The sequence below is a fragment of the Otolemur garnettii genome, unplaced genomic scaffold (genome assembly GCF_000181295.1).
Source record: "Otolemur garnettii isolate 467f Iridium unplaced genomic scaffold, OtoGar3 scaffold00022, whole genome shotgun sequence".
Classification (NCBI taxonomy): Eukaryota; Metazoa; Chordata; class Mammalia; order Primates; family Galagidae; genus Otolemur; species Otolemur garnettii.
Window position 1 is genome coordinate 15,246,123 of NW_003852417.1, and position 12,657 is coordinate 15,258,779.

At 41.9% G+C, this 12,657-nt stretch overlaps 1 pseudogene; it reads right to left on the reverse strand.

Moving 5' to 3' along the window:
* Window positions 1–4,631: 4,631 nt before the first annotated feature.
* Window positions 4,632–4,966, reverse strand: LOC105886757 (annotated as a pseudogene).
* Window positions 4,967–12,657: the final 7,691 nt, after the last annotated feature.

A 12,657-nucleotide genomic window follows, 5' to 3' on the forward strand; every position in this document is an offset into this window, starting at 1 on the left:
CCGAGCCCACATTTGTTAATCCATTCATGGATCAGTGGGTACTTGGGCTGTTTGCATGTCTTGGCTATTATGAATTGGGCTGCAGTAAACATTCTGGTGCAAATGTCTTTGTTGTAAAATAATTTTTGATCATCTGGGTATATACCTAGTAGAGGAATTGCAGGATTTGAACGGTAGGTCTACTTTTAGTTCTTTGAGTATTCTCCAAACTTCTTTCCAAAAAGGCCGTAGTAGCTTGCATTCTCACCAGCAGTGTAGAAGTGTTCCCTTCTCTCTGCATCCACACCAACATTTGTAGTTTTAGGATTTTGTGATGTGGGCTGATTTTACTAGAGTTAGATGACATCTCGAAGTGGTTTTGATTTGTGTGTTTCTGATGATTAAGGATGATGAGCATTTCCTAATGTGTTTGTAGGCCATGCACTGTCTTCATCAGAGAAGTTTCTGTTCAAGTCTCTTGCCCAGATAGAAATGGGGTTATTTGTTCTTTTCTTATTGATTAGTTTGAGTTCTCTGTAGATTCTAGTTATCAGACCTTTGTCGGAAGCATAACCTGCAAAAATCGTCTATTCTGAAGGTTGTCTGTTTGCTTTACTTACTGTGCTCTTGGCTGTGCGAAAGCTTTTTAGTTTGATCAGATCCCAGTAATGTATTTTTGGTGTTGCTTCAATTGCCTGGAGGGTCCTCCTTATAAAATATTCTCCCAGGCCAATTTCTTCAAGGGTTTTCCCTGCACTCTCTTCTAGTATTTTATACTAGAGTCTTATACATGAGACTCTATAAACTAGAGTTTTATACATGAGTTTTAAGTTTAAAACTTTTATCCAGTGAGAATCAATTTCTGTTAATGGTGAAAGGTGGGGGTCCAGTTTCAGTCTTCTACAGGTCGCCAGCCAGTTCACCCAGCACCATTTGTTAAATAGGGAGTCTTTCCCCCACTCAATATTTTTAATAGGCTTGTTGAAGATCAAATGATGATAAGTAGCTGGGTTCATCTCTTGGTTCTCTATTCTGTTGCATAAATCTACCTCTCTGTTTTTGTGCCAGTACCATGCTGTTTTGATCACTATAGATTTATAGTATAGACTGAAGTCTGGTAATGTGATACTTCCTGATTTGTTCTTATTTCTGAGTAATGTATTTGCTATTCGAGGTTTTTTTCTGATTCTATATAAAACAAAGTACTATTTTTTCAAGTTCTTTAAAGTATGACAATGGTATTTTAATGGGGATTGCGTTAAATCTGTAGATTGCTTTGGGTAGTATGGACATTTTAACAATGTTGATTCTTCCCAGCCATGAGCATGGTATGTTTTTCCATTTGTTAACATCTTCAGCTATTTCTTTTCTCAGAGTTTCATAGTTCTCTTTATAGAGATATTTCACGCCCTTTGTTAGGTAAACTCCCAGATATTTTATCTTCTTTGGCACTACTGTAAAAGGAATAGAGTCCTTGACTATATTTTCAGCTTGACTATTTTTGGCATATGTAAACGCTACTGACTTGTAAGTATTGATTTTGTATCCTGAGATGCTGCTGTATTCCTAGATCACTTCTAAGAGTTTAGAAGTTGAATCCCTGGGATTCTCCAGGTATAGGATCATAGCATCAGCAAAAAGTTAGACTTTGATCTCCTCTGACCCTATTTGGATACCCTCGATCACCTTCTCTTGCCTGATTGCGATGGCTAAGACTTCCATTACTAGGTTGAATAGCAGTGAGACAGTGGGCATCCTTGCCTTATTCCTGATCTGAGTGGAAATGTTTTCAATTTTACACCATTCAGTATGATATTGGATGTGGGTTTGCTGTAGACGGCCTCTATTAGCTTAAGAAATGTCCCTTCTATGCCTATTTCTTAAGTGTTCTGATCATGAAACGATGCTAGATATTATCAAAGGCTTTTTCTGTGTCAATTGAGAGAATCATATGGTCTTTGTTTTTTATTTTATTGATGTGATATATTATATTTATAGATTTGCATATGTTGAACCAACCCTGTAACCCAAGAATATAATCAACTTGATCATGGTGTATAATTTTTTTGATGCGTTGTTGAATTCTGTTTGCTAAGATCTTATTGAATATTTTTGCATTGATATTCATTAATGATATTGGCCTATAATTTTCTTTCTTTGTTGGATCCTTTCCTGGTTTGGGTATCAGGGTGATATTTGCTTCATAGAATGTGTTGGGAAGTATTCCTTCTTTTTCTATGCTTTGGAAAATGTTGTATAATATAAGTACTAGTTCCTTTTGAAAGGTTTGATAGAATTTGGATGTGAAGCCATCTGGTCCCAGACTTCTTTTTGGGGAGATTTCGTATTGTTGATGTTATTTCAGTGATTGATATAGGTCTATTCAAGATTTCTAATTCTTTCTGGTTGTGTCTGGGAAGGTGGCATGCTTCCAGGTATTGGTCTATTTCCTGCAGATTTTCGTATTTCTGGGAATAGAGATTTTTGTAGTAATCGTTGAGGATTTTTTTGAATTTCTGAAGTATCTGTTGTTATTTCTCCTTTATCGTTTCTGATAGATGATATTAGAGATTTTTTTTTTTTTTTTGAGACAGAGCCTCAAGCTGTCCCCCTGGGTAGAGTGCCGTGGCATTACAGCTCACAGCAACCTCCAACTCCTGGGCTCAAGCGAGTCTCCTGCCTCCGCCTCCCAAGCAGCTGGGACCACAGGCGCCCGCCACAACGCCCGGCTATTTTTTTTTTTTTTTGGTTGCAGCCATCATTGTTGTTTGGCGGGGCCGGGCTGGGGATTCGAACCCGCCACCTTAGGTGTACATGGCTGGCGCCTTAGCCAGTTGAGCTATAGGCGCTGAGCCGATATTAGAGATTTTACTTTTCTATTTCTGGTTAGGTTGGCCAAGGGTTTATCAATTTTGTTAATCTTTTCAAAAAACCAAATTTTTGTTTCGTTGATCTTCTGAATGATTCTTTTGTTTTCAATTTCATTTAATTTTGCCCTAATTTTGGTTATTTCTTTTCTTCTGCTGAGTTTGGGGTTGGAATATTCTTCTTTTTCCAGTTGCTTGAGATGATTCATTAAGTTGTTGGCTTCCTCTCTTTCTGTTTTCTTGATGAAGGCTTCCAATGCTATAAATTTCCCTCTTAGGACTGCCTTTGCAGTATCCCACAGGTTGTGATAATTTGTGTCTTTATTATCATTTTGTTCCAAAAATTTAGTGATTTCCTTCTTAATCTCGTCTTTGATCCAGCTATCATTCAGCCTAAGATTATTTAGTTTCCATGACTTTGAGTATGCGAATTCCTGTTGCTGTTGTGTTCAACTTTTATTCCATGGTGGTCCAAGAAGATACAAGGAATAATTTCTACACTTTTAAATTTGCTGAGGTTAGACTCATGTCCTAGGATATGATCTATTTTGGAGGATGATCCATGGGCTGATAAGAAGAATGTATATCCATTTTTATTAGGGTGGAATGTTCTATAGAGGTCTGTAAAGTCCATTTGTTCTAGGGTCGGTTTTAAGTCTAATATTTCTTTGTTTGGTTTCTTCTTAGAGAATCTATCCAAAACTGTCAAAGGGGTGTTAAAATTTCCAACTATTATAGTGCAGGAAGATATCAAGTTGTTCATATCCATTAGGGTCTGCTTTATGAATTGAGGAGCATTCTGTTAAGGTACATAAATGTTAATTATCGAAATCTCTTCATGTTGGGTGTTTCTCTTGACAAATATGTAGTGATCTTCCTTATCTTTATTTATCTTTGATGATTTAAAGCCAACTGTATCTGCTACTAAAATTGCAACCCCTGCTTTTTTCTGGTTTCCATTTGCCTATATTATACAAGTTCATCCCTTCACCCTGAGTCTATTTTTATCCTTTAAGGTAAGGTGGGATTTTTTTTTTTTTTTTTTTTTGGTTGTGCAAAACTATTGTATTTACAAAAATGGCACAAAAGTGAATTCAACAGTCGATGCACATGCACACTTCATTCACATCCTCAACAAAAGGTATTCTGAAACTACAGAACTGAGTAAGGATACTAGCTTCATGGGGAACTGGTAAGCACTAGAGTCACATAAGTTACACCAGAGAGGGCAAATGTTGCCCAAGTGAAATGCTACTGTTAAAGCTGAAATAGGTTTAAGGCCATTCAAGTTCAAGCACAGAGATACAAATCTTTCAGAGCCCCATCTATTTGTGTTTGAAATATGTAACCTACTTCCAACTTGTGGTCTTAAACTTCTGTTTTACAAAATCCAAAAGGTAAATACAGAAGAAATCAGTACAACAGAAGTTATATTAAAGGAGAGTAACATACAAAGCTTTAATTAAGATGAAATAATTAAAGCCAAAACATTAAAATTGTTAAACTTGCTTGTTGCAACCAGCCCTACACTAGTAGTTAGGTAATATATACAATTATTTTCAAGTAGATTACTTATGTTGCTCTAACATGTCCTTTTCATCAGTGCACTGTTAAACTAATCAACACTCGACACGTGTAATATTCCCTTACAATAGCAGCACACTGCTGCTACCTGCAAAGCTTTCAGTCTCAAATGACTTAGTGAAAGGAAATAAAAAGAGGATAAGTAACATATTAAGGAGAAATAATGGGAATTAGAGGATTCATGCAGTTCAGCTCTTTTAATCAGCCAGCCAGCTTGCTAGCAACAAGGGATGGTTTCCGTTGAGGAAGGTCCTGTGGAATGGGAATGTGGTCACCAGTGACCTCCATCTTATCTGGGGCTGCGGCAGGAAGTTGCTTGTTCCTCATTTTTGCTTTTGCCATGTTGTAATCTCCAGAATCAAAATATTTTTGCCCTTTTTGCAATTGTTTCCTTAAGAAATCTGAACCTCCAGGCTTTTGTCCCAGATGAGGATATCTTGCTTTTAATTTTGCTTCTTCAAAATTGGACTGGTCACTTTATCTTCCATTTCTGTCTACTCCTCTGCCTCGGCTGCCTCGGAGTCTTCCGCAGACATAGCACTCCCTTTGACCCCACTTCTCCGGCTCTCGAGATTCTTAGCAGATATCTGGTCTGAGTTTATCTCAGTATCCAGTCAGCCAGCCTGTGCCTCTTTAGAGGACAATTTAAACCATTCACATTAATTGAGAGAATTGATAAGCCTGGTTGTGTTTTGGGTGTCATGATTTTTGGATGTCCAGTGGCCATTTTGAATCCTTTCACCACTGCGGAAGTTGGGTTTTGTTCAAAAATTTCTGGGTGAGTTTACTTTGGAGGTAGAGTATTATGCTGGTCATTGTGGAAGATGGGTCTGAGAATATCCAGGAGAGCTGGTTTAGTTATGGCAAATTTCTTCAACATGTCTATGTCATTAAAGTATTTGATTTCTCCATCACAAATGAAACTCAGTTTAGCTGGATATAGGATCCTGGGCTGGAAATTGTTTTAGGAGATTGAAGGTCAATGACTATCTTCTTCTGGCTTGAAATGTGTCCAGTAAGAGATCTGCAGTCATTCTGATACTTCTCTCTTTGTAGGTGATGCTTTTCTTACTTCTGGCTGCTTGCAGAATTTTCTCCTTTGTCTTAACTTTGGCAAAGTTAATCATGATGTGTTTAGGAGATGCTTTATTTGGATTGAGTCTTGCTGGGGTTCTGAAACTGTCTGCTATCTGAAGTTCTGTATTTCTTGCAATGCTTGGGAAATTCTTCTCCAAAAACTCTTGGAGTAAAACATCTGTACCTTTAGGACCATCCTCTTCTCCTTTGGGAATTCCTATAAGACTAATGTTTGATCTTTTGGAGTTATCCCACAACTCTCTCAGGGAATGATCAGTTTTTGCTTTCCATTTGTCTGCCTTTCTGAGTGTTTGGGAACTTTGTCTTCAGTGTCAGAGATCCTTTCTTCTGCCTGGTCAACTCTATTACTAAGGGATTCTACTATATTTTGGAGCTCCTCAACTAACTTTTTCATTTCCTTGAGTTCTGCTATCTATTTTCTCATTATGTCCATGTCTTTGGTGACTTGGGCTTTGACTTCATCAATTTCTTGAGACAACTTTAGAACTACTCTTTGAAATTCAATTTTTATCTTTTCTTCCATTCTAATTATCTTATTTGCAGTCCATATTCTGAATTCGATTTCTGACATGGCTGCATTTGTCTATGCATGGCATCTTCATTTGTATCTCCTTTGTCATTTCATGTAGGGGTTGATCTACTCTGGTTATTCATGTTGCCAGAGTTCTTCTGTTGAGTCTACACCATGCTTATTTTCCACTGTTTGATTATTAGAACTGGTAGGCTGAGATTGAATTGAGGTTCCCAGGTAGTAGAGATAGCCCCTTACCAAAGCACTAGGGTTTGTAATTGTGGCTTATCTCCTACAACCTTAAAAAGGCCCCTTTCAGAGTTTTGGCCAGAGACTCTGAGGACCTACTTGGTGAGATAGTGCAAGCTAGCTCTGTTTTGATATCCGCCAACCTCTACCCTATCCTAAGAAACCATAGTATTAGGTTTATTTTACTATTTTATTTTTTGCAGTTTTTGGCCAGGGCTGGGTTTGAACCTGCCACCTCCAGCATATGGGGCTGGTGCCCTACTCCTTTGAGCCACAGGCACCACCCAGTATTAGGTTTAAATCTCAACTGTGAAGAGATACAAGCAGCTGCGGTGCCCAGCCCCCACCCTTCAGTTCTTTTCTGCTACAGAATTTCAAAGGTCAACCTGAGAATGTCCCTGAGTGGACAGCCCCAGACATGGGTTCCAGTTAAGTTGTCTCAGGCACTGTAAACCCTGCCCAACAGAGGGATTTAAGGGTCCCCGAAAGCACAACTGGAGGCAGGGATCCACATTCCTGCCTGCCAGACTCAGTCTACCCTGTTGTCTGCTCACAGGCCCAGTTGGAGCCAGGGGCCACGCCCCCACCCACTGGTCTCAGTCCACACCCAGCTAGCTTCTGCTTGCCGCCAGATCAGTTGAAGTCAGGGGACCATGCCTCCACCTGCTAGTCTCAGTCTACTGCCTGGCAAGCCTCTGTTTGAGGCTCTGTTAGAATCAGGGCACTGCACTCCACCTGCACATCTCAGTCCTCACCCAGTAAGCCTCTGCTCACCAGCCCCACTGGAGACAGAGGACCACGCCCTAGCTCTCAAGTCTTGGTTCACACTCAGGAAGCCAGTGCTGGAGGGTTCTGTTGGAATCAGGGGACCATACCCTTGCTCTCAGGTCTCAGTCCACACCTAGCAAGGCTCTGCTTACAGGCCCCACAGAGGCTGGGGACCAGCCCTGTTTGCCAAAGTCAGTCCACATGGGGCAACCACTCTCCTAATGTGGGTGCCATCAAAGCTGGGGGTTCTGCACCCTGTCCCACCAGACGCAGCCTGAACTAAGGGTTAATACCACCACTGGCTGGGCATGTCATAGCCAGGGGACTGTTCCTCCTCCTGCCAAGTGTCCCTTTCTTCCCACACTCTCTTTCTTCCCTGTTAGTCACAGATTCCACCCTGATGGTTGGCAGTCCACACTATGCCCAGGTATCTCAGGACAAGACCAAATATTCTGTGCTCTGCAGGGGGCAGAACTTCAGACCACCATGCAAGAGGGAAAGGGTGGACTGGGAGTTTGGACTTGTGGGGAAAAATATCTGTTCAATTTTATGCCTGGCAGGGTGGTATCTAGGTTCATAAGTGGGACTTCCCTGGAGAAAGAGACCTGGAGTTTAGTGGCCTTCTCCAGGGAGTTAAAATGAGAGATCTTTTGTTCCTTGCTCATTTGCAGATAGCCTGCGGCAGGCCTCCTGCTTGGGGGAGGAGTCTCCCATCCTCTAGTCAATAGGCTTTGTACCTGTAATTTGTTTTCTTGAATGCTCTTCCTTGGAGTTACAGCTTGTTGAACTTTCTTGGCTCAGTTCCCCACCTTTGACTTCATAGAGTCCAATTATGTCCAATTTTTCTTCCTCTGCTCAGGAGCCTCCTCTGCTCAGTCGGCCATCTTCCCAGAATTCCCTGGCTATTTTTTAGAGACAGTTTCTCGCTCTTGCTCATGCTGGTCTCAAACTCATGAGCTCAAGCAATCTGTCCCCCTCAGCCTCCTGGAGTGCTGAGATTACAGGCGTAATCCCTCTTCTTTTTTTTGAGACAGAGTCTCACTCTAGGCACCTGTCTCCTGAAACAGGAGTGAGGTTGGCGTGTTCAGGAAACAGCAGGAAAAACTGGTGAGGCTGAAGCATAGTGTGGAGAGAAAGGCAGGAGGCAGGACTGAGGGGAAGCAGGTGTAGGTCTTAGAGGCCATGATGAAGAATTGAAATACAGTCCAAACTGTGAGGGTAAACCATTCAAAGGTTTTGAGTAGGGGAGAGATATGATCTAACAAATATTTTAAAAAGGAGATGGCTGCTGCGTGAAGAACTGAGGACTCAAGGGCAAGAGTGGAAGCTGGGAGGCCAGGTGAGAGTGAAGCAGCCAGTGGTGCTTGTGGGGAGGTGACACCAAAGGAGTTGACAGCTCATTCAGATTCCACATGAATGCAAGTGAAAATGAGAAATCAAGCTGGGTGTGGTGGCCTTCACTATTATCCTAGCACTCTGGGAGGCTGAGGCAGGAGGATTGCCTAAGCTCAGGAGTTCAAGACCAGCCTGAGCAAGAGTGAAACTCTGTCTCTACTAAACATAGCAAAAAAAATTAGCCAGGCGTGGTGGTTGGTACCTGTAGTCCCAGCTACTTGAGAGGCTGAAGTAAGAAGATCACTTGAGCCCAAGAGTTTGAGGTTGCTGTGAACTCTGATGCCATGGCATTCTAGCCTGGGCAACGGAGTGAGACTCTGTCTTAAAAAAAAAAAAAAAAGGTGAGAAATCATTCCTCAGCAGCTTGGCCTGGTGGATTAGCATCTCATTCAATGAAAGAGATGAAAAAATCTCTTTGTTGCTCTGAAAAAGTCAGAAATCATGCTTTTCAAGAGAAAGCATGTTCTTCCATCTTATCTTTATTCCTTATCCTTGTTTCTTGCCACTGTGATTTCTGATTTTTTTCAGAGCAACTGTGGGAGAGAGGACGAAAGCCAGGTAATGAGAGGCAGGAACGTTCTTATGCATTAATGATGATCTATTTTAGTATAAAGCATTCTCCAGGCTTAGCAGGAGTTTAAAGTTAATATTTTCTTATAGGGGCACTTTTAAGTGATCTTCAGAGAAAATTTCTTTTTTTTTTTTTTTTTTAGACAGAGCCTCAAGCTGTCCCCCTGGGTTGAGTGCTGTGGCATCACAGCTCACAGCAACCTCCAACTCCTGAGCTCAAGCGAGTCTCCTGCCTCCGCCTCCCAAGTAGCTGGGACCACAGGCGCCCGCCACAATGCCCGGCTATTTTTTGGTTGCAGCCGTCATTGTTGTTTGGCGGGTCCGGGCTGGGGATTCGAACCCGCCACCTTAGGTGTACGTGGCTAGCGCCTTAGCCGGTTGAGCTATAGGCGCCGAGCCCAGAGAAAATTTCTATTGCTAGTAAATCTCCCCTGATGATTTTGTTCCCAGCTGGTTGGCGTTGGCTCTCAGCATCTGCGCGATTTCCCGCTAATCCCTTCTTCACATTGGAACACGATTGCCTTAAGAGATATGGAGACTAAAATTAGACCCATTTTAGAATCTTGTTATAAGCCTGTTCAGCACCCAAGAGGAAATATAAAGCGGGCAGGTGGATGTACCAGTCTGAAGTTTGGGGAGACAGGGGTGGAGACAGGTTATTTGAGAGCCTTCTGCATATAACGCTGTTTGAAATCATGTGATCATCTGGGAGTGTCAGCAGGGAAAAGAGCTGAGGGCCAGTTCTGCGGAGCTCCAAGATTTAGTGATTGGGAAAAGGAGGCACAGCCAGTGAGGGAACATAAAAAGGGTGAGTAGCTAGTGATTTAGGGAGAAAAGCAGGAGAGTGTGGCAATCAGGAGCCCCAGAAAGGGTTTCAGAAAAGAAGGTAGTATCAACTGTGTCAGTGCTAAGAGGGCAAGTAAAAGGAGGATTGGGATTTATCCTTTGTATTTAGTGAGATTAGAAGTGATGGGTGACTTTCATCATTCAGGTTACTGTGGACTAGCTGGAATGAAAGCCCATGTAGAGTGGGTTCAGGAGAGAATGGGGTGAGGATGTGCAGACAGAATGAGCAACCCTATGTGGAGTTTAGCTATACAGGGAGCAGAGAGGTATGGGGTAGGGGCTGGAGAAGGTAGGGACAGGGAATGTTTTTTTATCAGATGTTAGATATTTAGCATGTAAGTTTCCTGCTGGAAATGCTCCAGTAGAGAAGGACATTTGATGATGCTGGAGAGAGAGGGGCCATATAGGAAGGAGAGAGTCCTTCAGAAGTGAAGAGGTGGGATCCAGGACTCAACTGGGGGGCAGGACGACCTACCCGTTGTGTGAAGAGGGAAGACAAAACACAGGGATGCAGAAGCAGCCAGCTCGGAGGACTGTGGTGAAGGAAGTTTGTTTACTTCTGTTTATTTTCATTTTCTCAATAAAGTGAGATGGTCCTCAGCTGATAGTGAGGTGGAGGATAGAGATTTAGAGAGAAGGGAAGAAAGTAATCTAATACTTTCTGAGTCATAACAATACTAGTCTAAATTAGTACACCAAGCTTACTGACATCTGAAAGGCTGGACCATGTGGGGTTCTTTAAATCTTTGTGCTCTATCCCGTCTCTAGTACGGTTGGCTGTGTCCCTGAATCTCTACATGTTTCTGAATCCAGACAGAGGGAGGAAAGGTTGAAGCAGGAGGTTTGGGTGGAGACTTTCCCTAAGAGATGAGTCACTCAGCTCTGGCAGGACCAGGCTTCAGGGGGATCAGCTCAGCAGGGCTGGGTAGTTCCTTCTGCTCTTGTGATATCATCATCCCTGTAACACACTCAACTCTTTTCTTTTGTCACCTTCAAAAAGTTTCAGCAACCAAGGAGCATACATCCTCATCCATGACTTGTGAAAGGGAAGACAAAACTAAGCTACTTCAGAGGAAGTCATCTGCTAGCGGGAATCATTCAGGGTAAAGGACCAAGGAAGGTGCTCAGAACTGCCATATCTCTAAGTAAAGCATCTACTCAAACTTTAATTTTTGACTTCAATGTCTGTGATCATTAAGCAATGGCAATACTATGTATTGACAGTTACTACAAATGTATTTTCCTCAGAAGTTACAAAATATTGCTAACATCCAATAAAAATAATCATAGCTACCTTACTGAGTGCCCATTTCAATTTATTTGGTTTGTTCCTAAAGGAAGTTATGATCCCTTTGATCATGTACCCTTAAAATCCACACCCTCCTATCTTCCCCAGGTTATTACGATTTTTAAAATTCATTAGGAAATTTAAAAACTCATTTTAGGTATGATTATTCCCTTGCTGATTCTGATCTAAACATGTTGAGTTTGAATCCTGGTCACGGGAAGACATAGCAGGACATAGAGCACAGGAGAGCGGGATTCCATTTTCCTTAAGCAAAGGAGACACCATGGGAACCTTTTTAAAGGAGTTGGGGGAGTCTGAGTTCTTCAGTTCTGTCTATTCCCCGCACATATATAATTGCCAAGAGCCTCTCTTTCCCAACCTGTGCCCTTGCTTCCATATAAAAGACTGGCATGGCAGCATTGTTAATACAACTGGACTCATAATTCAGGAATTTACAATATCAATTTATGGGATGGGTGCCCTCGCTCACTTTAGGAGGCTGAGGCAGAGGATCACTTGAGGCCAGGAGTTTGAGACCAGCCTTAGCAACATAGCGAGACCCCAGCACTACAAAAAAATAAGAAAAATTAGCCAGGTGTGGTGGCACACACCTATAATTCTAACTACTTGGGAGGCTAAGGCAGGAGGATTGCTTGATCCCAGGAGTTTGAGGTTGCAATAAGCTATGATCACTCTGTTGTGCTCTAGCCTGGGCAGCAAAATGAGACCCCATTTCAAAAAAAAAATGACAAGTTTATGAACTTGAGGGCTCCATACAGAATGGGGTTTATTAAAAATGGTGGCCGTGTATTTTTATGCCTTGACTCCAGCTTTCTGGCATCTGAGCTTTTTGTTTTTTTACTTTAAGTTATCCATTTTTCTCTCTCATTCCACATTTATCATTCTACCATGACAGTTATCCAGTCTCCCAGTCTCTAATCCCCCAGTCAATATATCCCCCACATGAAAAATAGATCTTTTTCTCTTTTAGCTATAGGGTCTTGCTTTCTCACCAGGCTGGTGTGCAGTATCTTGATCATGGCTCAATGAAGCCCTGACCTCTTGGGTCCAAGTGATCCTCCCACTTCAGCCTCCTGAGTAGCTGGGACTGAGTGAGACACACCACCTGGCTGTCAGCGTTTTCTTAGTATTAGTGACTCCATTTTGACTTTGACAACTTTCAAAGTATAAAGGTAAGAGACATATTTAAATATGTAAGAACCAAGGGAAAATTATTTCCATGAGCCCTTGAAAAAATTACTAAATAATGAACTTGAATCAGCAAAGACATAAAATATAGCAAAAGAACTGACAGTGAACACTAATTCAATTGACTATTCAACACACTAAAACAAAGGTTATGAGACAGAATTTAAGTTTTGTAAATACTGGCTCGGCACCTGTGGCTCAAGTGGCTAAGGTGCCAGCCACATACACCTAAGGTGGCGCGTTCAAATCCAGCCCGGGCCCGCCAAACAACAATGACGGCTGCAACCAAAAAA